The sequence below is a fragment of the Melanerpes formicivorus genome, unplaced genomic scaffold, assembly GCF_026170545.1.
Source record: "Melanerpes formicivorus ecotype bairdi unplaced genomic scaffold, bMelFor1.0.p_v2 SCAF_2, whole genome shotgun sequence".
Lineage (NCBI taxonomy): Eukaryota > Metazoa > Chordata > Aves > Piciformes > Picidae > Melanerpes > Melanerpes formicivorus.
The window spans coordinates 39,288,319-39,316,009 of NW_027142354.1; the positions used below are offsets into that span (position 1 = coordinate 39,288,319).

At 38.5% G+C, this 27,691-nt stretch overlaps 1 protein-coding gene across 2 annotated transcripts in view; it reads left to right on the plus strand.

Annotated features, from left to right (window-relative positions):
- ZFAND3 (zinc finger AN1-type containing 3) overlaps positions 1-27,691 on the plus strand; it is a 163,999-nt gene that overhangs the window by 7,233 nt on the left and 129,075 nt on the right. The window contains exon 2 of one of the 2 annotated variants that reach the window (XM_068157538.1): positions 26,394-26,446. The exons of the other annotated variant lie outside the window; for it this stretch is intronic. The gene's annotated coding sequence lies outside the window, so the exon portion shown is untranslated. The remainder of the gene's footprint in view (positions 1-26,393; positions 26,447-27,691) is intronic. 2 annotated transcript variants of the gene reach the window in all.

The window sequence follows — 27,691 nt, forward strand, 5'->3', positions numbered from 1 at the left end:
AGAAAACAAATGCTTACACCATGAATTTATTCAAATTCCTTAGATAAAATGTTTTAGAAATATTTTGTCATTGCAAATGAGTGCTGTGCTGATTATAGACAGGCATATCCAGCACTTCTTAATCTTACTGTAACTCTTTTTGTCAGAGTGAAATTCAGTGTCATAGCTGGAACAAACAAGAAAGTTTTCTGAAGTTTGGAGGAGATAGAAATTACTGTGTCTAGGTCACCTCTCAGATTTCTTTCTATCTTCTTGTCAGGCTGTACCTTCTTCATGTAAACTGTGGTTAGTGAAAGGTACTGTGATTTGGGCAGTGCTAATAATTGTTCCACAGTTACTGCTGTGAAGTGTCTGTCTTAATGCTAGTTAGTAAAGTGTTAATGTAAGGTAACCTAGATATGTTGTGTTTTGTATGTTGCTTCAGTTTATTGAACGTGTTTTGGGCCTTCAAAAGCTTCTAATAGTAAGAGCATTCTGTTAGAGGGTTGTAGTATAGGTATCAGATTTAAGGAACTACTTCTGCTGTTTTTAATTGCATAAATTTGAACCACTATGTCGAACTTCATTGAAGTGGTAATGCTGGTGAAGCATGTTGAGCTTGGAGAGCTCAAGTCTGGAATTGATGGAAGCATCATGACTCACTACTTCCTTGAAGATACTGAAATCAGTGATGCTAAACATTAACTTGAGAAAATGGTCCTTGATAGATATGTTCATTGGAGATGTTTGGTATTGACTTGAATATTTTCACTGACATGATACACCGATTATTATCTCATCTTAAAATTACTTTAAATTAGAAGTTTGTGTGTATAAATAGACACAGGCTTCTTTAGGATGCTTTTGGTATGAATGTGCTACATTTTCTCAGCAAAATACTGCTTATATTCTTAGAAGTTTAAAATTTCACAGTGCTTCTGTATCTTCTCAAATATACAGCCTTCACTGGCTAACTTTGTATCTTAAAGTGTCTTGTGAATGTTCTTGGACAATAGTTCATCTTGATTCTACTGAAAACCTTATTTGGATCTTGGAGATAATTTTTATATTCAGTTTGAGCAAGTACATCTGTTTTCCTGGGTTTTGTCTCCTTTCCTTTTCACAAATGGCAAAAGTCCTTCCTGTATAGGCAGTGTTCACAAACATGGAGTCCCCTTCCCCGGTTTTGGAAGAACTAAAAATCAGGGAATAACTGCAGCATGAATTGACTTACCTAGATGTCAGATTTGTAAAGGGACTTAGGCCGCAGCAGTTGCAGATATTTAGAAAGGCATCTTCTCAGGACACTGAGAAGGCCACGTAAGAAACTACTGTTGAGGACACTATATGCAATAAATGAAAAACACTTCTGAAAATGAAACCTTTGTGTGGGTGACCGTGACCAATGGTTTTAGACTGTGGACATGAACATACAGTAGAAGTGGATTGGGATTTTTAGGTTCTGCAACAATGCTGAATCATCTTCAAATTTAAGATTTTGATATAACACTTCTCTTTCATAGTGGGGATGGATCTTTTATTTGAATTGGCAAGAAGTTGATATGCTTAAGGAATGTGGTGTTTCAACCTTTTTTTCCTTTAAATACATTTTAATTCTCATAACTTGGAAGTCAGAGAGCATATCATAATACATAGGTCCAGTTGCTCTAAATTATTCTTTACCTGTACTCAGGAAAATGTATTAATTGAAAAGTTACAGTATTTCATGAGTTGGAGAAAGAAGACACTTGCAGTTGTGTGTTCAATTTCTCTGTCTGTTTCATCTGAGTCGTAGCATTGTGGTAAGGGCAGTGCAGTGTACAAAGAAGTTGTATTAGGAAATTGATGGGGGTTTGCCTTTAATCTGTCCTTTGGGGTCTTCCCTGAAGCAGGGAATGCTGTCCTGTGTTATTTATGAAAGAATTGTAGGTATCCTGTTCAATTCCTTCTGTTTAATTTGGCCATCATATGCTCTGACCTTGAACAGTGGAGGTGAATGGGACAAAGATAAATTTCAGTTTCTAAATTTTGTTGCATTTTTATTAGCGGTTTAAAGGAATTAATTTTCTTAATTACTTTAATTGGCATTATGTCCTTTAATAAATTTGGCTAGTGTTGGATTTCCAATGCTTATTTAATGTAAAGAGCCTAACAAGAAATGATTAAAAATTTTAAACAGAGGCATAAACTGCTTTTCCTAAAGTAGTTTTAATAAGCTGTCAGACAAACAGAGAAAAAGAAGTCACTTTGACAATTCTCTATACTTTCTAGCTCTTTAGTCTGCGTAGTATCTGATGCTTGTTGAGTTGTTTAATTTGAGGGCCTGTTTTAGCAATGTATATATTTAACTTGTGCTTGATTGAATGTAAAAAAACAAACCAGGCTAGTTCCATGATAACCTCCAAACTGTGTGCTTGGAAAAGCAGAATCCAAAGTCATGTCCTCACTGACTTAATTGCTGAAACGCAACTGGCCTTCACAGTATGACTGTTAGTGAGATCAACCCTGTCACCATAACAGCATTTTGATCTCTAATTATATGTTGTTAGAAGTATCTCAGAGGAAGTTGTATATATAAAGTAGGCAGAATTCTGTCATTTAGCATGAATTCTGCAGTACTGGAAATTGTATTGTCCTGCTAACTGTTGATTAGATGCTGTTCTGGTCCGCAATAATGTCAATATTGAGGAGCCTAGGTTTTTGATAAATCAATTAACTTTGTTCTTTTAACAAGTATCTAATATTACTCAATAAAATTCATTTTAATCTGGAGGAAGGTGAAGTATTGCTGGCACTAGTTTGCAAGAAGAGCCATTAGTGTCAGATGCAGTAATGCTTGTTCATGTCTTAGTGTTACCTTTTCTAAAGTAATCTTCAGTGAACTAATGGACAATAATGGTTTCTAAAATTGTGTGTCAACAAATGCTTGCTTATTCATGCAGACAGGTTTCAAGTGTTCCCTTGAGTTGTTAACAAGTTAATACATTTAAAATCTTATATTTTTAAAATCAGCTTTTGGCTATGTGCTCCTTTGAAGGAGTCAAAGTAGTTTTAACATGGTGTATTTCTGTATTATGTCCAATTTTAATGTGCCAGTATGTTAGTCTAATTATACAATTTTTAATAGGAAAAAATTGACATGGAAAGCATGACTTAATCTTTAAAAATGCTTAGAATTTCAGAGGGTCTAAAATACAGCAGCTTGTTGGAATGAGTGAAATCTTATTTCTTCATTCATACATAGATGTGTGGATGAGCTGTCAGCTATGCTGTAAGTGATAAAGTACTTTTACTATTTCTACCTATTCAGTACTTCCCCAGATGTTAGCTCCTTTAATAAAAGCATTTGAGTGCTTCAAATACCGTTTAGTGGTGTGAGGGTTTGTAACTAATACTATATGTGGAAATAATCGAAATGAAACTTTCTTTGGAAATAAATAATGAAGATGGTGCAAATATACTCCTCAGTTTGTTTAAGAAAATGAATTAACTCTGCTTATAACTTCAGGCGTTGTCATACGTGTAGTGTTTGTGATACTTCTAACATGCCTATTTTAGAGTACATTCCTTTTCCAGAATTAGAATTGTCACCACGTATATAATGGTGAATGTCCAAACATACAGACATTGTGCTCTAGTGTTGGCCTTTTTTTCTTTTTTTTTTATTTATTAATGCAGCTTACATTTATTACAAGAGGTTAGAGTCTATAAATGCATAAAGACAAAGGTAGTGTCATGTTTCTTTTTTTTTTAAATGAAAATCCTTTCCTTGACATTTATGTTTGAAAAGGATTTACTGTTACTTTGGCTGCTTATGCCGTGTGGTAATTGGTCCATGCTTTTCCCTTTGTGTGCTTTTCTTCCTAGGTGAATCATCTATCACTCTTCTTTTAATTTCACAGTGCTTTAGAAACCTTGAATGAAAGACATGGTAGCCAGGAGTATTGGCAGGTTCTCTAGTTCTGTCCTTTAGAGAGAGCTGTTCTTAAATCAGAACTTGCTCTGGGACGATACCGCCCCATTGATATGTTGTCTCCAAGGATGTTCATGTAGAAGGAAGTGTTTGTGGTGGGTGGAAGGAGTCTCTTTTAATCAGAAGAGTTGCTATGCAATTAGAAGAGCAATAACCGCCTGCATCACACATCTGCAAGTCTCAGGTGGTTTTGCAGCACTCTCTTGAACATAGGACCCCATCATTATCCATTATTCTGTGATGCAGTCTCTCCTTTGACTATTAATGTTCTCCTGTGACTAATTCAGGAAAGACCAGAAATCTTTCTGGTGAATAATTAACACTTCCTGTCCTGCTTACGTGGCTTATAAAGACAGATCCAAAAGGTAAAGGAAGACCATGTGATGGATGTCATTGTACAATAAACTAAACTGATATATTATTCTTTCCAAGTAAACTGAAGTACTGTAAGTCCCCCCTTGTTTTGGCATAGTAAGAACCATAGCATTGCAGGTTCAAATTCAGTTGCTTGAGCTAACATGTCTTCTGAAGTGCATACAAAATTCAGATAACTGGAATTACTGTTTGCTTTTCAAACTGCTTTAATTTGAAACCCAAACTAAGATGATCTAGACCAGGACTTTGAGATGTTTAATGCTACAGCTTTCAGAGGTTGCTATTTTCTTTGTTTTATTTTTTTTTTCTCAGATGAGGTTCCCAGGACACTCTTAGATGCCATTGAGATGGGAAGGGATTTAGTTGTTTTCTTATTAGCATTCTTTCTGTCATTGTTCCAGTTTGTTGATGTATTAGCGGGTTTCTGACTTCTGTTAGTATCATGTTTGAGGCTGAGGGAGCTGGGGTTGATTAGCCTGGAGAAGAGGAGGCTCAGGGGAGACCTTATTGCTGTCTACAACTGCCTGAAGGCAGGTTGTAGCCAGGTGGGGGTTGGTCTCTTCTCCCAGGCAACCAGCACCAGAACAAGAGGACACAGTCTCAAGCTGCACCGGGGGAGGTTCAGACTGGATGTTAGGAAGAAATTCTTCACAGAGAGAGTGATTGCCCATCGGAATATGCTGCCCAGGGAGGTTGTGGAGTCATCGTCATTGGAGGTGTTTAGGAGGAGACTTGATAGGGTACTTGGTTGCATGGTTTAGTTGATTAGATGGTGTTGGATGATAGGTTGGAGGTGATGATCTTGAAGGTCTCTTCCAACCTGGTCTGGTCTGGTCTGGTCTATTCTATTCTATTCTATTCCTTTAAAGTAGTCTTTATGGTGTGGTTGGAAATGTTGAAATTGCATGTGGATTCATATTTTTATATATATGCACACATATGTAACTAATTTCAACAACTTTTGATACAGAATTATAAAAACTGAAATGGCTTTGGCAGCATTCGTGTAGATAAATTGTGTAGCTAATGATTCACTGGAGCAGAGAAAAATGCTCATGTATTTATCACCCTTCAGAAAAAAAAACAGATCTAAAAGAAACATTTTTATTTTGAATGTGATTTTGACTGTTCTAATTTTCCTGGTGTGAATGTCATAGAACTAAAATTAGAGATTTTTTAAAATTGCTTTTATTCAGGACTACTTAAGGCTACCCTAACATAAATACTTTAGTTAATTTATGGTCCAAATAGATTTGTATAATTTTTAATAGGATGTAATGAGATGGTGACTCAAACAGAAGCTTCAGAGACTTGATATTCTTTGGGTGTCCATGGAAGCAGTTAAGAAGACAGCAAGGGAAATGGTGTACATGATCTTCAGTTTGGAATTTATTATCTGTTTAAGCAGTGGTGCTTTCTGTTCTTCTGCTTAGCTTTCTTGTCTCTTATCATCTATGTAGGACAAATTCTGAAGGTAGAGGTTACCTTTTTAGTAGAATAACTGAGTACCTAGTTTGGGAAAAGTAGACCAGCTTTTGAAAGCACAGGCTCTTCAGTATTTGGGGAAGCTGGTCTGCTTTTCTATGTCTAAATATTAATTCTGTCTCCAGAATCAATCTTGCCTATATCCTTAGGTCATCATGACTGCAACAAAAGTACTACCAGAACATGAATGACAAGTGTCTTCTTCTAGCTAGCTGGACAGATGGCCTGAGTTCATGTTTCTCTGTTTTCAACTGTAGATGTTTTTCAGAACCTGTTGTTTCTGCTAAAAATATGTAGCACAATACATAGCAAACACTGAATGTGGTATTATCCTTACCACAAGAGACAGAAACTCCTACTTCAATTTGTACCATTAACAGTAGCTACAGATGTTTAATTCACTTTGAGTCTAGTTGAATTAGTCAAGAGTAAACATTTTCTTTAAAAGTGTGTAGATAGCATTTTACCTTCCCCTAAGAGAACAAAAATGTCTATATAAACTTTCTTGATAAAGATGATGTTTAGAGAGCTAAAAATCCAAAGTTTTCATTTGCTAGTCTGCTGTTTGCAGGGAATAGGACATTAAACAAAAGTATTGGGAAGTAAGGGAGGCCAGTGACAAATGTGTGTGAAGTTCATAATTTACATTTTTGCTATTAATTAGTTTCATAGTTGGAGATGCTTTACTTTTCTGGAAACTGTGTAACCTGCCGCGTTATTTTCCAGACTCTGGTGGTGCTTTGGTGGAAGTGGAGAGTGAGAGAAGAATTGTGTGGCCTCCTTTCAGAAGGGGTCTTCCACGAGTTAAGGGCGCAGCTGAAGAAGCTGCAGAGATGTATGATTTAAAGCCTGAAGTCAAGCAGAAACATGGAAACATTAATTTGCCTTTTAAGTATTTTTCTTGGAGACTAAGAATGACTGAAGGGTTATGTGCTGATACTGTTGCTTGCTTGCTTAATTTTAAAAAATTATTTTAACTCCTGCTTCTATATAAGATTCAACATTAATCTTCATAGTTAATGAAGCAGTTTGCAGCTGCAGCCTGTCACAGTGGTTAGGTAGTTAAACCTCGCTTGTTCTCCTTGTATACTGGGAAGGTTACATGTGGCTTGGATGAGAGCTCAAGATGAGGTAATATTATGGGGCTCATTTTCTTATTACCTACTCTAATGATCACTCTTTGCTTCGTTAGTGTGCCTTTGCCTAAGCTTAACTTCAGAAATGCATAAAAAGCTGATCTAACATATCCAGTGAAGGGAAACAAACCCCTCACCCAGCTGGTGAGGGGTTTGGAGCGCAAGCCCTTTGCAGAGAGGCTGAGTGAGCTGGGGTTGCTTAGCCTGGAGAAGAGGAGGCTCAGGGCAGGCCTTATTGCTCTCTACACCTACCTGAAGGGAGGTTATAGCCAGGTGGGGGTTGGTCTCTTCTCCCAGGCAACCTGTGACAGAAGAAGAGGACGCAGTCTCTAGCGTGCCAGGGGAGGTTTAGGCTGGATGTTAAGAAGCAGCTCTTCACAGAAAGAGTGATTGCCCATTGGAATATGCTGCCCAGGGAGGTGATGGAGTCACCATCACTGGAGATGTTTAGGAAGAAACTTGATGGGGTGCTTGGTGCCATGGTTTAGTTGATTAGATAGTGTTGGATAATAGGTTGGACTCGATCTCAAAGGTCTTTTCCAGCCTGGTTAATTCTATTCTATTCTAATGAAGAGCCTTTGCTTTTTGCTCTGCATGCATGCAAATGAAATATTTAACTGATTTCCCACTATCTGAATTAGAAGAAATATAAGTGCATTGATTGTGATTTATCCCTTGTCTTTATTAGCAGAGGAAGATAAGAAGTTGAGGTGTGTTCCCACACTTTCTGCATGTTATTTCAAAATAGGAAAATTGTGAGAATAGCATAATAATATGATACTATTAGTGATAGGACAAGGGGGAATGGAATGAAGCTGGAGGTGGGGAGATTCAGGCTGGATGTGAGGAGGAAGTTCTTCACCATGAGAGTGGTGAAGCCCTGGAATGGGTTGTCCAGGGAGGTGGTCGAGGCCCCGTCCCTGGGGGTGTTTAAGCCCAGGCTGGATGAGGCTCTGGCCAGGCTGATCTAGTGTGGGGTGTCCCTGCCCATGGCAGGGGCGTTGGAACTAGATGATCCTTGTGGTCCCTTCCGACCCTGAATGATACTATGATACTATGATAATGGTTTCTGTGAGTGCTGTTGATACCCTTGTGTGTGTTTGTGTCTACTTTGAACACTTAGAAAGTAATAAAAGTTACCTTGTGGAAATGACAGTTGTGAAGATGACTGCATTAATCTGCATCACCAAAGATGGAAAAGCCAAAATACCAATTTGTGTAAAGGTTTTCTTGTCCTGTCATGGGATGAAGGATTATTTTTTCCATTAAGTATTTAAAACCCTTGAACTTTAAAGCAAAACGTATGTGCTGATTTCTTTGTACCCTAGTAACTGAAACACAATTGACTGAGACCTGTGAAGTGCACTGTGTGAAAGAGGAGAAGGGCACAATGCATTGAGGGTCTCTTCCCAATTTAACATTTTAATCCCAGTTTGAAAAATGCTCCTCTCTCTCTGCCTTGGTGTCCACTGAACAGCACATGCAGCAGCTTGCTTCTTGTGGGTAGCAGAGAAAAGTGAGCTAGGTGTACAGCTGCCTTCTGCAGTAGTTGCACTCTTATTTAGGGGTCTGCCACATGAAGAGCAGTGCTGAGCTTTCGAGGCACAATATGAGAGGGGCTATGACAAGGATCTGTACTCCAGAATTAATTTAGACTGTGGCAAAACTTTGAAGGAGGTGGGAAGTAGGGAGGGTGAATCATGTTCACATTATGATTCTTCCTTTAATTTCATTGTTACCTTTTCCTTTAAGTCCACAGAAGTAAAAAAAGAAAAACTAGGTATTTTGATTTTTGTTAGAGAATCAGATTCAACAATTTTGGGTGACCTTGTTCTCTGTCCTCCAGCTGTTAATTTTTAGATCTGCTGTACTTGCATAAAGGCTGTAGTTATAAATTTATAAGGAAAATGTCAAGTGGCTAGGCACAAAATTTGATCTATCTTGTTAATTATAGAGACCCTGCAGACTTTCCCACATACTGCTTAAACTCATACTTGTTAGAAAAAAAACCCACTTATTTCTTAAGTGTGATTGTGTTACGACAAAGCAAGGTACACATTATAGAATAGAATAGAATTAACCAGGTTGGAAAAGACCTTTGAGAGCATAAAATCCAACCTAGCACCCAACACCATCTAATCAACTAAACCATGGCACCATGCACCCTGTCCAGCCTCTTCCTAAACATCTCCAGTGATGGTGACTCCACCACCTCCCTGGACAGCACATTCCAATGGGCAATCACTCTTTCTGTGAAGAACTTCTTCCTAACATCCAGCCTAAACTCCCCTGGTGCAGCTTGAGATTGTGTCCTCTTCTTCTGACACTGGTTGCCTGGGAGAAGAGACCAAGCCCCACCTGGCTACAACCTCCCGTCAGGTAGTTGTAGACAGCAAGAAGGTCTCCCCTGAGCCTCCTCCAGGCTAATCAACCCCAGCTCCCTCAGCCTCTCCTCATAGGGCTTGTGCTCCAAACTGCTCCCCAGCTTTGTTGCCCTTCTCTGGACACCTTCCAGCAAGTCAACATCATTCTTAAACTGAGGGGCCCAGAACTGGACACAGGACTCAAGGTGTGGCCTAACCAGTGCTGAGCACAGGGGCACAATGACTTCCCTGCTCCTGATGGCCACACTATTCCAGATCGAGGCCAGGATGCCATTGGCCTTCTTGGCCACCTGGGCACACTGCTGGCTCATGTTCAGCCAACTGTCAACAAGTACCCCCAGGGTCCCTCTCTGCCTGGCTGCTCCCCAGCCACTCTGACCCCAGCCTGTAGCACTGCATGGGGTTGTTGTGGCCAATGTGTAGTACCCAGCACTTAGATGTGTTAAATGGCAAGTACCGGAACTCTAAAATTTTACTGTAGATGTTGAGGGAGTAGTTAGCATCTTGGAGTGTAATGTTCAGGGTGTTTGAGATCCTGATTATTTACTTAGAACAGGCTGCTTGTAGACTTTATAGAATAGAATAAACCAGGTTGGAAGAGACCTTCAAGATCGTGTCCAACCTATCATCTAACACCACCCAACCAACTAAACCATGCAACCAAGTACCCTATCAAGTCTCCTCCTGAACACCTCCAGTGATGGTGACTCCACCATCTCCCTGGGAAGCCCATTCCAATGGCTAACCACTCTTTCTATGAAGAACTTCTTCCTAAGCTACAGACTAAACTTCCCCTGGCTCAGCTTGAGATTGTGTCCTCTTGTTCTGGTGCTGGTTGCCTGGGAAAAGAGACCAACCCCCACCTGTCTACAACCTCCCTTCAGGTACTTGTAGAGAGCAATAAGGTCTCCCCTGAGCCTCCTCTTCTCCAGGCTAATCAATTCCAGCTCCCTCAGCCTCTCCTCTTAGGGCTTATGTTCCAAGCCCCTCACCAACTTGGTTGCCCTTCTCTGGACACGCTCCAGCAAGTCAACATCTGGGCCTGAAGGGCCCAGAATTGGACACAGTACTCGAGTGTGGCCTAACCAGTGCAGTGTAGTATACTGCAGTGCAGTATATAGTTCAGAAGAGTAAGCTAGTGTTTGACTTGTATTAATGGAACTTGCATGCTTAAAATATGAAAATGAGTTGCTGCAGATCAATCTGAAATTTGGGAGTTTTGATTTGTGGGTCACTAATTAGCTCAACAAATTTGCTTATGGCAAAGTTGTTTCCTAATAAGACTTACTGCTGCTGATAGTGTGCTTGATTATTAAGCTAAAACACTTAAGTAACCCCTCTGTGATTTAGCATGCATGGCGTTTCCTTAGTTGTATTTCTCAACAGGTTTTATTTATGTTTTGGCATCATATTGTATAACACTTTCTTGTAGTGTTGCACTGCTAAGATTATAAAAGTAAGGAAATGCTTGTTTCTTTTTTTTTTGCATCTTTCTACTTGTTTCTGTGAGCTTTATATAATTTATTATTATTTGTACATACCAGCCATGTACATTCTGCTTTGCAGAACTGCCATAAAGAGACTAAAATATAAGATAAATGCCTTTTTCATTAAAACTTCGATTTTGGTAAACCTAAATTTGGAACAGCAGTCATATGAAAATATTTATTTGTACTAAGAGCCCCTTAAACTAGAAACATAATTTATCATGTTGACATTATGTGAAATTGTCAGTTCTTAATAAATCAGAGTGTTCTGCACTGTAATAACTCAAAATCCTGAAATGGCATTACTTCCCCAAGTAGCTGGGGAAAAGAAAGGTGATACAACATAGACCAGGAGATGCCCCTGCTTGCTGCAGCGGGGCTTGAACTAGCTGACCTATAAATGAGTCCAACTGCAAAAGTCTAGTTATGAAGTTGGGGAAAATGCATAGAAGATTGAAAACCAAGTTGTTTGTAATCTTGCTATAAGGGGAGATTTATGAATGGAAGGCGTGTATGGGGAATGCTGAATGCTCTCCACTGGGTATGTCACCTGCTACTTACAGGAGCACCATTTGAATGGTGACTTCCTGAGAGTAAAGGTCAGGGTTCTTCATATGCTGTGCAACCTATGGAGTGCAGCTTTCTTGTTGCAGGGGATGTTTGCTATGAAACTTCAGCTTTGGGGGACAAACAGTAAGAAAGAACTCAAAATTATTTTACTTCTCAGTAAGAAAGAACTCAAAATTATTTTACTTCTCATGTGTCATTATAAAATAGCTGAAACTTGTTTATGCACCTTGGGGCACAAAAGTGGAAAAAAAAGAAAGTTACATTGATAAGAGATCATGAATCAATAGAGATTTTCAGCCAAGAGTGTACTGCAATCTTAGCTTCCTGGGTTTATCTCATTCAGATTGTTTAGCCTTTTGGTACATGTTGAAATATTGAAAAATCTTGTGACTGAAAGAAACCCATCTGAATTCTGATCATGTAATGGAAAGTTTTATATCTTGTGAAAGTTTTCAGTTCTTCACAGGGAGAACCTAGTTAGAGGAGCCCTGAAAGTAGCATGAGCAGATTAATATCAAAGCCTACTCTTTCATGGCTAACAAGGCAAATACAGTTCTTGTAAGCAAGTGTCCTTCACTGAAAAATCCGCATATAATGGATTATTTCAGAGCATTTAAATGACTTGTGTATCAAATTCTGTTGATACTTGAGAGCCTTTGAAAATGTTTCATACTTCTGTAGTGTAATCAAAAAGTCACTTGTAGGACTGAAGCCAAAGAGAGAACTCTGGTGGATTGTCTTAGTGGGGTGGCTTAATTCACTGACAGACTCAGTGTTTTATAGGCTTGTGTATGACTTCACTTAAGTATGTTTGAAATGTAGTTGTGTAGTCCTTTTCTTAACCCATGTATATATCTAATATTGTACCAGTTGGTAAGAACTTCAAAATGAGTTACATGTTGGAATAAAGACTGGCAAGACAGCAGAGCAAAAACTCTGGTATCTTTACCTCTGTACTTTGCATTCAGTCTTGTGGTGAAATTTCAGAACCTTCAAATGAAGGAATGCATAAAATGGGATAACTAACCATAGGTCTCTTTATGGTTTGCAAATGTGAAACTAGGTCCTAAACACATGGTGACATGTTATTAGTATTTTTAATCTCAATATGAAATGTTTTTCTATGGCAGTGGACAGAAGTGTTATTATTTTCATTGTAGATGTGCAGTAATTATTGATTTTAATAAAGCAGGATGTGGGGGTTTTTTGGTGGGTTTTTGTGGTTGTTTGTGTGGTTGTTTGTTTTTTTACTTCTAACTGCTTATTATTCTTCTCTGTGTTCAAATGTATTAAAAAAATACATATTCTCCTGTAGTAAGATGCATTGCTCCCTAGTAATTTATTATTGTTTCTGCTTACAAACTGTTTTGGGAGAAATACATTCTCAGCACTATGTTTATGTTCTATTTATCACTATTTTTTTTGACAGACTCTGTAGCAGCATACCTGAACTTTGTGTCATTTATCCTATCTCCAAATACCTTTGTGTTGGAAATGACTTCAGGTATTTGTTGTGCTTCAAAAACATACAGTAATTTTGCTCTGTAGAAAGCTGCAGATTAGTTGCATCAGTATGTTTACAGCCCACAAAATGGTCTACGTGATTGAAGACTGGGAAAAACTTGACAATCTAAAATTTAGTAGATGTGTTCCCCTCTTGCATGTTAACTCCAAGTTTCTACATAGTCTTATCTTGCAATATGTTTAAGTTTCCCATGGAAACTTTCTCCCATCCTTAATACCTTTCCTTGTGCCTTAGACTGCATGGTGTAAAAGCATGTGAGGAGTCCTGGTAGCAATAGGATTTTTTCCTTGGTTGGGCAATAAAGTACCTTGCTTCCAGTATGGAACAGAGCATTGTCTACTGCAGGGGGAATAACTTAGGTGTTGGCAATGGAAAAACAGTGCATTATTCTACCCACACAAATTCTGCTCTTGTAATGCAATCTCAACAGATGTGGAGCTTTCATACAATGTAGCTTTTTTTGGGAGAAGGCTCATGTTTTTGGAGGTGTTCTGCTTTCCCTTGAGTAACCTTTTGAGTTATTTGAGACACTTCTATAAAGTTATGTTGTGGTTTGTGTTTTTGTTTTTTTGGGGGGGTTTTTTGTTTGTTTTTTATTATATATTATAAATGCCAGAATAGAATAGAATTAACCAGGTTGGAACAGACCTTTGAGATCATCAAGTCCAACCCAACACCATCTAATCAACTAAACCATGGCACCAGGTGCCTCATCCAGTCTCTTCCTAAACACCTCCAGTGATGGTGACTCCACCACCTCCCTGGGCAGCCCATTTCAATGGCAAATCACTCTTTCTTCCCAACATCCAGCCTAAACCTCCCCTGGCACAGTACAGCTGCAATCACTGACTTTCAGCTGTGTAACGGTATGATAAAAATTGTCAAAGATTTTGGGCCTGATACATGAGGGATACTTCACTCAAGAGTGAAGACTGGAGTGCTCATCTGGGTTGCCCAATTCATAGTTGTTTTTTTTTTACTTTTTTTCATTAACCTGTATAATTCTTTTGTTCCAACTAAAAGTGATGATTCCAAATAAGATGCTCATCTTTAAGGAACAAAAACCAGTACAAGGAAAGAGAGATATGACAGTCTGTCCCATTGGCAGCTGAGAGGAAACATGCAGTTTGGTCAAAAATATTTTTCCCCCCTTATCTCGGTTTGGAGCATTCTGTGTCAGTGAGGAGGCCTCTGTCCCTTCTTGCATGCTCTGGGATGGAATGTTCACAGTGTATTAAAGAAACAAACTCTGCCTGTATTATGTAACTGGGTTTAGTATAGGTGTTATAAGGGAAAAATTAAAACTGCTGAAGCATATTTATGCTTTTCATGAACAGTGGCAGGAATAAAAACATTAATATAACTTCTGTTCCTTTGAAACTGCTGAGACAGTGATGCTTGTATTGCTGTAGCTGATGGGTAAACTATGACCAGTGAATTAGTTAAATGAAAGCTAGAATTGTACTTGCATCCTGAAGCTTAGGAAAGTGGTCACTAGCTGGTAATCAGTAAGAAAAATTAGTTTTAATAACAAAAGTATAGAATAGAATAAACCAGATTGGAAGAGACCTTTGAGATCATTGAGTCTAGCCTGTCACCCAACACTAACTAATCAACTAAACCATGGCACCAAGCACCCCATCCAGTCTCTTCCTAAACACCTCCAGTGATGGTGACTCCATCACCTCCCTGGGCAGCACATTGCAATGGCCAATCACTCTTTCTGTGAAGAACTTCTTCCTAACATCCAGCCTAAACCTCCCCTGGTGCAGCTTGAGACTGTAGTTCTTTTGTTCTGGTGCTGGGTGCATGGGAGAAGTAGTAGTATGAGATTCTTTAGGATATGGGAGGATTTGTGTTTTGTTTTTCATTCTTTCCCCATTATGAGTATTTTAAGGGAAAAAAAAAAACTTGTTTTAAGGCATTTAATGTCAAATGTGAGGGTTTAAAGAACCATGTCATTCTTAAGTATGTTTAGAAAGTTGTCAGAGAAAATTATCATTAAGCAATAGATCTTTACATCTGTACTCCTATATTACTAAAACCAAGTACTGACTGCATGATCTTGAGTGTTGCAGTGTGTTATGTTGCTTGTTATGACTTCTAGTCAGCTTAGGGTTTTTCCACAACATGTTTCTCAAGTCATAAATTGGTGATACTAAGAATGTTCTTGTACTTTCTAAACACATAAATCTTAAATCTCTTATTGAAGCCATGTGCCTTAGTACTTTATTATTTGCTCAAACATTAACTCTATATAGTTGTCTTCAGCAAAGAAGATATATTTTTCTAAACTTTGGGATAAAGGGAAGCAAAATTTGGTCATTTCTTGTGTGATGCATAGATTTATCAGTGTTTGGGAATTCTGATAATTCTAATTCTCAGATGACCCACAAATGAAAATTTCAGGAAAGTTTACTTCTGAAGTCTGAAGCTTCAGCCAGTTGAAAAGCCTGAGCCACTTAGGCTTTTAAAAAGGGACTGCTGAAAGAAAGTGTCTCTTCTTTCTATTCTGTTGTTGATTTAATCTTTACAGAGACACTTAAAAGCTTTTACATTTATCAATAGAACTGTTGGGACTGTCAAACTAGTTCTTTGCTTCTGCTGAATTTAATAAAGTCTCAAGAGCAGAAGTGGGAGCTCTCCCAAACCTTTGCTGAGGGAGCAGGAAGTGAGGTGAAATACATGGTATTGTTCAGTGCTGAAGCATTTTGTCAATGCCTCTCTTATTCTGTTAAAATGTATTAAATATCCATGTTTACTTTAAGTTGGTTTTTATTTTCATGGCCATAACTTCCCAATGTATTCACTCTCCCATCTTCTGATTTCCTAGTTCTTATGCTGAAAAGGGAAGCAGGAAAAAGTAGACCAGAACTCTTGTGATGGAAGAGGCAAACAAATTTTTGTGTAGATTACCTTTTTTTTTAAAAAAATTACTGTGAAATCTTCTGATTTCTTTTGCATGTCATACTGAATCCTGTAATGAATTGTAAGATTTAGCCTGCTTCTCTTAATATAGTATTCAACATCTCCTCTTTTATCCAAAATGTACAAGACCACTATATCAATAAATGTATTTGGTGACTATGTACTGCTGATGGGCCCTTAATAGGAGAGTCCAATTTTTGTGAGTGGTAATTATTCCCTATAGATTTATCTGCAGGTATTGCAGGCTGGATTATCATATAGTAGTGCCCACTGCAGATGGCATTCACTGCAGCTTTGCAATACAAATGTAAACAGGCTGTGATTTAACTTGGATTTTGTTGAACTGAGGGATGGTCTTCTGAACTTGTTCTAAGTCCTGCTATGACTCATCCATTGATACTAAAGCATGACAACCTGTTTCTGTAATACATTTCCTTTTATGCAGTAAATTTTCACTAGTGTTTCTAGTAGTTCAGCTGATTCAGTGTTTACAACAGCAGGAACCATTGTGTGCTAATAGTTTGAGTTATAAAATGCTTCATAGATGTTAGGGTACCTAGAGCATTATAAATGTGCAGTGCAAACTGCCAGAGATCCACAGAGTGCAGAATTTGTAACACAGCAGAAAGCAAGTGTGCTAACTTCTGTCCTGTGTGGGTGCTTTTCTGTGATGCCTCATCAGGTGTGAGTACAACCCATTTGGTGTTTGTACCTATGGTGTATTTGAAAGCATATAGGATCATCGGAGTTTTTACTCAGTAAATGGTCAACTTAATTTTCAAACTTTAGCTACGTGTGAGGGCCAAGGGAAAGTAAGCACTGCCTAATATGAGATGAGCAGTCTCTCCCCAGCTGCCTTTGCCATTTTTGTATTGCCATGTCTGACTTCCCCCCCGCCCCCCAAGAGCTCTGCAGAATTTTTATGCCAAGAGCTCATCTGAGATTTGAAGTCCAGGCCATATTTGCTGAAAAGGTCAGTTAAACACTGAAATAATTAGACAGTCCTTCATAGAATGTGCTCAAAAAAAGAAAGGTGATTAAATTAACCTCTTGTGTTGGTGGAGAGCATCATGGGACACAGCTGATCTTTCTGAGAAACTTTCAGTTAAACTATACTAGCTTACACTAGAAACTTCTCTGAGGAAAATAAGTGATTTAAAAAAAAAAAATGTTTGCTTTTAAAAGACATTTTAAAAATTGGCTGTAGTTGCACATGTCACAACCCCTGCATAATTTCTTTTGCTTTCAGACACCCTAATGCATTTTAAAGAACAAAGACTTGATTTCTGATCAAAGAATATTGGTCTGTGTACATTTTCAGCTGATAAATAAATAAGCAATAAGTTTTGATGTTCATGTCTCTGATTCTAATTTAACAAATTCTGGTGGTCTTCAGGTTTGATGGATGGTAGCTAGAAGTATGCCTGCGGGTAGGTGATTTGAATGTTTGTAGTAGATTTGAAGTAGTACTGATGTACAGCATACAGAATTGTCTACAGTGTTCTACTCCATGTCAAGGTCTGCCCAGGGCAGTGGTGTAATAGCCGTCTCCGGAGGTTGTTTAAGCAGTGTGTGGACCTGACACTTAAGGACATGTTTTAGTGTTGACCCTTCATTACTGGGTTGAGGGCTGGACTAGATGATCTCTGAGTTTCCAACTGGATGTATTCTGTGATAACAGAAGCATAGGAACTTTTACAGTGGTGAATGGGAGTTAAAATGATTTTCATATCATGTGTCTTTTAAGCCTATGAGATAAGTGCAGACTAAAATGTCAGTGCTTCAGTCTTGTAGTGTTTCGTGTCCACACTTTTTGAGTAGTTTTATCATAGTATCATTCAGGGTTGGAAGGGACCACAAGGATCATCTAGTTCCAACCCCCCTGCCATGGGCAGGGACACCCCACACTAGATCAGCCTGGCCAGAGCCTCATCCAGCCTGGGCTTAAACACCCCCAGGGATGGGGCCTCGACCACCTCCCTGGACAACCCATTCCAGGGTTTCACCACTCTCATGGTGAAGAACCTCCTCCTCACATCCAGCCTGAATCTCCCCACCTCCAGCTTCATTCCATTCCCCCTAGTCCTATCACTACCTGAGATCCTGAGAAGTCCTTCCCCAGCCTTCCTGTAGGCCCCCTTCAGATACTGGAAGGCCACAGTGCTGGCTAGAAATGCTGCATTGCTTGGAATTGTGCTGAATTGGCTTTGTGGTAGAAAATTCAGAAGCTACATATGAGAGGAGAACTCTTCTCAAGGTTAAATATCCAAAGTGTTCTTCTGGACTAAGACTTTGTGTGAAGTGTGATGCAAATATTACTTTATAACATTTCTGCAATATAGCAAATGAGTGGCGTTCTCTCTTTCTCTTTTTTATTTAATCTCTGGGGTGATTTTTGAGGCTATAGGAGTCTGCATTCAGTACCTGAGAGATGTGAAATCTGCTACAGACTTTTCCCTGAGTGCTATTAGGAAGTTAAACAAAATTCCTGTGTGACTAAGATAAGCATTGTGCTAGGCAAGATAGTTCTGGGTAGTTGAAATACAACTGACAGTCTGCTAGAAAGGACCTCAGTGGTTTTTGCACTGGTTATGATGAGTTTCCAGTGGTTTCTTCCATGTTTGAAAGTTACTTTAGGATGTTTGGTGGTTGTTGGGGTTTATTGTTTCAGTTTTGCCTTTTTTTGGTTTTATTTGGTGCCATAGTGTCCCAGCACTGTCTCTTTTTCTTAAAGGCACAGCCTCAAACGGTCACAGTTGTTTTTGTTGTTTGCTTTGTGGTGGTGTTTGGTTTTCTTTTCTCTTAATTTTGTTGTACCAGAAGGACAGAATTGTCTTCTGCCATTACAGGTGAATCTGTTTTTAGGAATTTATTGTTTGATAATTAACTGACAGATTACTCCTAGTGTAGACACATCCTTGATATGATTCATTTCAAAGTCCTAAAGGAAGACCTGAAGCGCTCTCATTCTCTAGAGCAGTATCATGAGATGTGGCTACAATTGTCCACCTGAGAACTGAAAATGGCTGTGTAGTCACATGTAGAGGCAGCACTGGCTAAAGTAAGAGCCATGCTGCTTTCTTACTGTACAATTGGGTACAAGACTAGCTAGGATGAAAGAAAGTCAGTTTCCAACAGTGAACCTCCAGCTAACCTCTTTAAGACTTTACTGAATTCTGTGTTAAATGGGGAGGAGAAAAAGTGTCTGCTAACTTACATACTACTAGCTTCTTACAGATAGATGTGTATTTATGAACAGTGTAATAACATAGACTCACAGAATGTTAGGGATTGGAAGGGACCTTGAAAGGCCATCTAGTCCAACCCCCTTGCCAGAGCAGGATCACCTAGAGTATGTCACACAGGAAAACTGCAGGTACCTTGTGAAAATTCTTCAGGAGGTGCTATAATTCTACTGTAGCATGCAATTCCAGAAGGGTTCAGTAGGCAGAGGAGTGCAAAGAACTACAGAAGTGAGATTGTCACTCATTCACAAAAATACGCTGTTATATTGATGCTTTTGGGGGTGGCTTAGGGAGGTCTATGCAAGCGAGGTATCCTGCTGGACAACCTGCTCATTACTGAATAGGAAGACAGCGCTCCTTACAAGTCCTGGAACAGCAATGCTTTCTTGCTTTGTCCAACAGATGTTCATTCTTCTTCTTTCTGACTGCCTTATTTCTAAGCCTAGCTTCCTGTGCTTTAACTCATGGAAATGAATAGACAAAATAATACTTGGGCTTCTGACTCTTCCTTTTGCATGTAGTGTACCTTCAAGTGCTTGCTCTTTTCTTATTTGGGATGGTCAGCCTTTTAAACTCCTTTTTGCCTGTGCAGTGTTTGACTTAATACATATTAGATCTCTGCAACAAAGGATTTTATCTTACTTTGTTATTGTGTTAGTTTTTGGAGAACACTTATGACACAGTACTTAAACCAGACTTTGTTAGTGTGTTTTGTTAATACTAAGCAACAATTATTTTAAATTTTTTTTCTTAAAAGCTGGTTTATATAAGTTGACCTTGTCAGTGATATTAAATATGCATACAACAGGCAAGGTCTTTGAAATACTTCGCAAGGCTTTTTTTTTCCCTCTTTTTTTTATTTTTTTTTTTCTCCTGGCATTCAAAAGTTCTAACCATTCTTACCCATTATAGTGCCAGGGATTTAAAAGTACTTTTTTTTCCCCCCTCTCTTAATACAGAAAAATAACTTTGATTTAAAAATAAAATGCTTCTCTGTGCTTTGGCATAAAGCAGAGGTACACCGGGCTTAACATGAGCCAGACTTAAAAGTTTTTGTATTTTCTAAGCTAAATCTAGTTCCAGTCAGGAACTGTTTCAAGAAAGTTTCTTAAGGAGGCTTGATGTATAATTAGCCATGTCTTGTAAGTCAGGAGACAAAATGGATACTTTCTTGAGGTTTCCTCCAGCTTTTTTTCCCCCTTTTCCTAACAATATTTTACTGTTTAGTATTTGTCATTGACCCTGTGGTAAAAGGAGTAACACAAATGGAATAGAATAGAATAGAATAAACCAGGTTGGAAGAGACCTTCAAGATCATCACGTCCAACCTATCATCCAACACCACCCAACCAACTTAAACCATGCAACCAAGCACCCTGTGAAGTCTCCTCGTGAACACCTCCAGTGATGGTGGCTCCACCACCTCCTTAGGCAGCCCATTCCAATGGGCAATCAAGTGTTGCTTATCACTGGAGTATCTGAACTGAAGGAAAAGATAAAGTTGATATAAAGTTGATATGATTTCATATTGTAAGTCTGAAGAAGATTAAGGGCATTGAGACACTTGAACGTGTCCAGAGAAGGGCAACAAGGCTGGGGAGAGGTCTTGAGCACAAGCCCTATGAGGAGAGGCTGAGGGAGCTGGGATTGTTTAGCCTGGAGAAGAGGAGGCTCAGGGGTGACCTCATTGCCCTCTACAACTACCTGAAAGGTGGTTGTAGCCAGGAGGGGGTTGGTCTCTTCTCCCAGGCAACCAGCACCAGAACAAGGGGACACAGTCTCAAGCTGTGCCAGGGGAAGTTTAGGCTCGAGGTGAGGAGAAAGTTCTTCACCGAGAGAGTCATTCGTCATTGGAATGGGGGCTGCCCAGGGAGGTGGTGTAGTCACCATCCCTGGAGGTGTTCAAGAGGAGATTGGATGTGGCACTTGGTGCCATGGTCTAGTCATGGGTCTGTGGTGACAGGTTGAACTCAATGATCCTCGAGGTCTCTTCCATCCTTGGCGATACTACTGTGAAAAAGATGATTGATGTCATAGGATAATGTTAGTTATTGCCTGCAAGATACATAAATAGTAATGACCTTGAGGAATTTGTGGAAGGTGGGTAGATCACAACCTCCAAGTTTTATTCCTGCTTTACAAAGGCCTCTTAAATTCTGCCAATACTTGGCATTCCAACCTTTTCTCTGCCCTTTAAATAGCAGACTACACGTTTGTAAAAAATATGTTGGAGAGTTGCAGAGGAATGTTTGGTATAGGATTTTGCTACTGAGATTTTTGTGTTGTGGGTTGTTTTTTTTTTTTTTTGTTTGTTTGTTTTTTAGCAGTGTGGCAATATTTCATGGGACTATGAAGTGTTTTAGCTTTGCTGGAAGGCAAGAACTTTGTAAGCTCAGGTAGAAACTGAATTGAATAAAATCTAAGTACTTGCAACCCGCTTTACCTCATTTAGATGCATTGGATTCTTAGTAGTTTATTTTATTAATTGTTGGAAAAGGCTTCAAATTGAAATTCTGTCAGTGCTTTTGTGTCAGAACCCCATGATATGTTTTGTAAAAGTAAGGAGCTGCTTTGTGGCTCTGTATTTTCCCCATTTCCCTATCCTGCTCTTGTGTACTTGTGCTCTTATTGTCAACAAAGCACTTCAATGTCTTTGTATATTTAAAACATGACAAGTGCTTCAGCCACAGAGTTTTAAAAAAATACTTTAGTGTAGCCATTGGAGAAAAAAAAAAAATAAATAAATTGGGATACAGCTACTTCATTGGGATGCATCAGCATATCTTGTGAGCGTGGAATGCTGCCAGAAGGGCATTGCACTACCACACTGTGCCGTGCATAAAGTTTACCCTCCATTTCATTTCAAATTGAGGGCCTGATGAATGTGTGACTCACTAACCAAAGCATCTTTTTCAGCAGCTTCACAAAAATCTAGAAATGATGTGTGACACTTAAATTGTTCGTGGTGAAAATGAGATGTCCAAAACCGGAATAGTCATATGTTTTCCAAGCAAACCCCCCCACTGTAATAGAAATAATACAGTTTTACTGATAACAGTTTTCTAATTGAGCTAGAGTTCTCATTACTGAGCATGGGGGTATGGAACAGCTGAAGAAGTAGAGAGCGTTGTCTGCATTTGAACAATACTTAATTTGAGGTTGTAATTCACTTAAAAATCTGAGTGTATGTGGATGTTGAGAGGGGATCTTACTGACATCTATAAGTATCTGAGGGGTGGGTGTCAAGATGTAGGTGATGGTCCCTTTTCAATGGCACCTAGTGATAGGACAAGGAGCAGTGGATGCATGCTAGAACACAGGAGGTTTATAAAAGTAAAATTGCTTTCTTCAGAAGTGAGTGTACAGGATATACAGAACTTTCAAAACACGATTGAGGGTCTTATTAACACAGTCTAATTAACTTCCTTCCTGTACAAAGTAAAGGGTTGTATGCTGTAAGTGAATGATGAAAAGTGTAAGGGCACTACAAAATCGGATCGATTTTCTTTTAACGATAAATAATCCTCTAGCCTGATTTCATGAAGGTAAACATATGTGGGCTATAGCTTTCCTTTTGCTGTATGCCAAGATACAGCTCAGTGTGAATTCTTCAGCAGAGTTATAAACCTTTGGAAATTGCTTTATAATGGAAATGGTGACAGACCATTAACTACAGTAGTCTAAATGTACTGATGTAACATATATTTGTCCTGTGTTGCTAAATACATGAAGTAGTATGTGCTGAATGTATGGGGAAGAGGCTTCTTTGTATTTTTAACTAATTAATAATATGATTCATATTGCATTAATGATTTGTAAACATGCAGCCCCTGACAATCTTGGACAGGGGCTGAGATACATGTGTGCTGTAGTGACTGTGATCCCACTCTAATTGTTGTAGTGGAAGGGGACCAAGAAACATTTAACATGATGCATTTAATCCCTAATACAATTAGAGTGCCAGTGGTGCAGATATGTTTTCCTACTCCTAAGTCATAGACTGAATCCTAAAGAATTATTTCTAGATATGCTGGAAAACCTTGTTCCCAATAAAAATGAAGAATATGTGATGTTGCAGTCATACTTAATTAGCATATGTGGCTTAAATATCTAATTTATGTATGCTATATGAAAACACTTTTTCTCTGAACTCTTTATTATCCCCTCCTGTAAAAACAACAATATGTATTTTCAAGAATGACTATTATTCTGCTGCTGTTTATCAAGCATTGAGAATATACTACCTATACTGCAATGTTTGCTTATTTTGACTCTAGTGCAGCTGCACGATTCTTGCTATTGATGGGAATTTACTTCAATAAAGCAGCTCACTATTACCTTAGTGTAGGAGACATCCTAGTACAAATGAAACTGCACATTTTGTATTGCTCTTTGGCACTTGTGTGGAGTTAAGCTAGTAGTAGATTTTGGTGTTCATGGTTTGCTTTTTTCCTTTCCTTTTAAAGATGGGATGAGGACACTTGGAGGTGCTTACCTGGAAGATGCAGGACTTTGTTACAAAACCTTCAGGGTTTATTAGGTGTGCTGCTCTAAGCTTCTTGGTAGAAAGCATTTGTGTTATGGAGTATCCTGAGATCAGATAAATTTCTGTGTACTTCTTTTAACTCTCTTCAAATGTGCATAATTTACACATATAATTTGTTCCTGAATATTCAGATTAAGATTGATTATTTTTGTAGATTCTGGCTGTTCTGAACCAAATACTCTACATCTAAGAGTCTTCAAGATTCATGGCTAGAATTTCAACTCCGTTCTATATGTTTCCATGCAATACTACCATAGATAGGGTTTCATAATAATAAAATCATGTACTGGGAGAGAGGAAAGGAAAAGCAATCTTCCAGTGAAGCAGAGAAGAATGCACATTGATTTGAATGGTACCTTGCAATGGTATACTCCTAAATGACAGGAAAGAAAAGGAATAATTCATAGTGTATTTAGGGTATAAATTTAAGGAAATAACTTTCAGTGCTATTAGTGTACTAGATGGAGGAAAGTACTGGAAGTACCAGGTGAAAATGAAATCAGGGAAGCAATTAGTTATATATCAATACATAGAATTTGAAGTATATTATTTTTGATATTTAATGCCTCTTGCTGACTCTCACTTTGCATTATGCACCTTTAGCTGAAGGTGCAGATAGTGATGGCACTGAAGTTAGGACCTTATGGTGGCCTGCTTGTGCATCTGTGTGAAAGCTCAAATAGTTTCTTTTGCTATGGACATTTGTTGCACAGCAGTGCAAGTAGGGATGATAGTTTGAATAGCCTCAAATAGCCTTTTTTTTTTTCTTTTTAACCTGACATGTAATTTATTTATCGCTTAAAGCATAAATACAGCTTCCTGGTTTTCCCATTTCTGTAAATTTCTTCCTTTCAAAGGTGCTATGTAATTTTTACTCTTTTCATGGCTGTTATTAAGGGGGTGGGGGCTTTTCTTTAGAAAAAAGGAAGCACTTACAACACCTACACTCATTTTTAGTCTGAGCCCTGTAGAACTACTGTATGCGATCCTTCTATAGCCTTTGGGGTTTTCTAGCAGGCTCGAAGTGTCCTCTGCCTCTAACTTGCTCTGCTATTTGACCTTCTGAGCTCGCTTCACCCTGTGGTTTCCAATCTGCATAATAATTTTGTGTCACCCTCTAGTTAAATGGCTTCTTTTTGGCAGATGGAAGTACCTTCAAATAGGGCTCAACTTTATGCTCTGCCTTGGAGGTAATACCATTCTATTTGACTTGATTTATCCATAAATATGAATGTATTTCTGAATGCCATCTTAAATTGTGTTGCAAATTATCAATATAAAACTGGCTGTCTAGGGATATTGTACATATAAATTGTATACTGAAGTAATTCTGGATTAGGTGTTGCTAAGCGTGAAGCTGACTTTTATAAGAGACATCTGGCAATTATCCTCATATGTGTGGTTAAAAAGCATGGTGATTTGGTATCTAATTCAGGAGCATGTCAAATATCACCAACCTTTGACAGCAGGGTGTCAAAGCGTTGGTTGTCAGCGTAAAAACTTGCAGTCTAAAACACGCAATTCTTGTTGCCAAGACTGACTTTGAATTTTAGCTTCACTGTGCCTTACTCTCCTTTACACTTGTAATTTTACTTTATGTTCCTAGAAATCGGAATTGTTTTGCTTTCCTTGCAAATCACCTGCTCTAAGTGGAGTGGTCTGCTGTGACCCTCTTTTTCTTATCAAGTGGAAACAGGGCTGTGTCATGACCAGAACTGTTCAGTACTTTAAAGATTTGAGTGTTTCAAATAAAATTGCCTCTAGAAAGAGCAGATGTTGCAGATGTATGATATACATCAGTAGCAAATATATGTTGTATTTTGGTGTTCCTGCCTGGCAAGCATGAGTTTCTGATGAATATTGGAGTCAATGGCAAGTTTGTAATGCAAAATAGCTATGTGGTTAACAAGATTTATTTCATGGAGAAAACAGCAGCGTGCGGGTTTGCTCAGTTTTGAGAGTGCGGTAAGAGAAATCTTGCCTCCTGTAAAGAAGAAATTGTAGCAATGGGAGGAGGGAATTTGCGGTCTAACAAAGAGCTGTCAATGTCTGTCAAGTAAAACGTATTTTTGACATGACTCTCAGATAATACCTATTGAGTTTGACATATGCAAACTGCTTAATGCATTTTCTTTGTGAAGCTTTTACTCTAGTTAAATATTGTACTTTCAAAAAGGAGCTGATTGTTGGTCAACATTGTTATCTTGTCTTTAATAAAAAATGTCATTTTCTTAGTTCTGGTTTAATGTTGATGGATCCACAGTGACATAAGTACTGTGTAAAAGAAACTAAAAAATAACAAACCACTCATAGTATAGACTTTTATGTTATATAGCAGCCTCCCTCAGATTGACTTCTATGCCTTAAAAAAGCATGGAAAAGGATTAGAGAGAAAGCGATCCTTGAAACTGTAACAGTAAACTGAAGTTATTTAGCTCACAAGACCACTTTTCTAATAGCACTGCCCATTCAGAAAATCTGGGGTGTTTTTTGTGTTATGAATAACTGGCAGCTTTTTTTTCCCCACTTTTTTTTTTTCTCCCCACATACCTAGCTGGATGTTGTGTGTGTGTGTTTTCCACTGTTGATGTGCTGGCAAGTAAATATTGTTTGCGGCATTGAATTGATATTTAACATCTGAGATGGTTGATTAAGCCACTGAAAACATTTGTCATTGCCCATTCCAATGTCACCAATATGAACCATCTGAACTCTGCCTTTCTTTTTCTTTGCTGCCCCTGGGGTTTAATGGCTTTGCAGAGAAGCTCCTGCCTGGCATATTGAGCTGCTCCAGAAGGTCTAACCCATAAGCAGTGAGTACTGAACTGCAGCACACTAATGCTGTAGGTGTTGACTCACCATGCTGTTTTTAATTGCAGTTTTTTTGAAGGTAGATAATCTGTGCAGACTGTCAACATAGATATTGAATCTTTGAGTATATACCAATTTGATGATGTATTTGTATGGCTACAAATGCTGTTCCGCATTTCTTTTCTTGGGAATTAACTTTTGTCCTGTGCACTTACTGTTCGCATTTAAAACTAGCTTTCATGTGTCTGTGGCTCTTGCTATAGCTGGCAAATGCTTATGTCTCATATCTGCAGTGAATTGTGTTCTCCTAGAATTTTTGAGCCTGTTATAAACCAGCTTTCAAATGTGCATGAACCGAAAAGCATCTGTAATGTTTTGATGTGACTAATAATAATATGATACAATTGACCAAGTCTGAATTGACTTTGTTACCTGAAGGTCATTCAAAATGCCCTTTTGCAAACTGAGGAAAGGGACAAATTCTGTAATACTTCTGATAGGTGTGTTCATTTGTGGTATAACTGCATTGAAAAAATTATTAAGACTTCTCAAGATAGTAAGCAGTTCTGATTTTTATGGCATGCATATTGTAATAAGATGCAGATCTCATCTCAAAGTTCTGTCCATAGTGCAAATAGAAAACGATTGTTTTTGTAGTTTCAATCAGTTTTGTGTATGCAGAATTAATTTGCATAGATGGTGTTAGTGCTTACATGTAATGGCAGAGCTGATTCAGAACGCCGAACAAATAAAATACTGGGAACAGAAACTGGGTTGCTCTTACCTAAAGACATTTCAACACTCGAAGAACTTCAGAAAGTATTCTTCAGCTCACTCTGCAAAGGAGATGTTGTGAAGTTAGAAGAAAACTTTTCCTAAACTGGGAGAAACTTATTCTCCCATATTGTATTGCTTTGGAAAATTTCATGGTAACCTTAGGGAGGTCTATAGATTTATTTATTTGATATGATCCTATTGGCTTTCTTTACAAGGGTGAACACTTGTGACATAATTGCACAAACACTTAGAAGACATCTGGGAGGCTTAAGATACTGCTGTCTTGCTCCAGCTGATTTTTCTCTTAGCTAAAGGTTCCTGTCCTCAAAGCTGAGCCACACTAATGGATCATATGAGCTATCCTAGTCCATGCCCGTGCAAAGGCAGCCAGGTTATTTTAAATTACTGCTGGATGCATCTGAGGGAACTAATGAACAGCTTGAGGTTAGAACTTAAGTCATTCCGGCTAG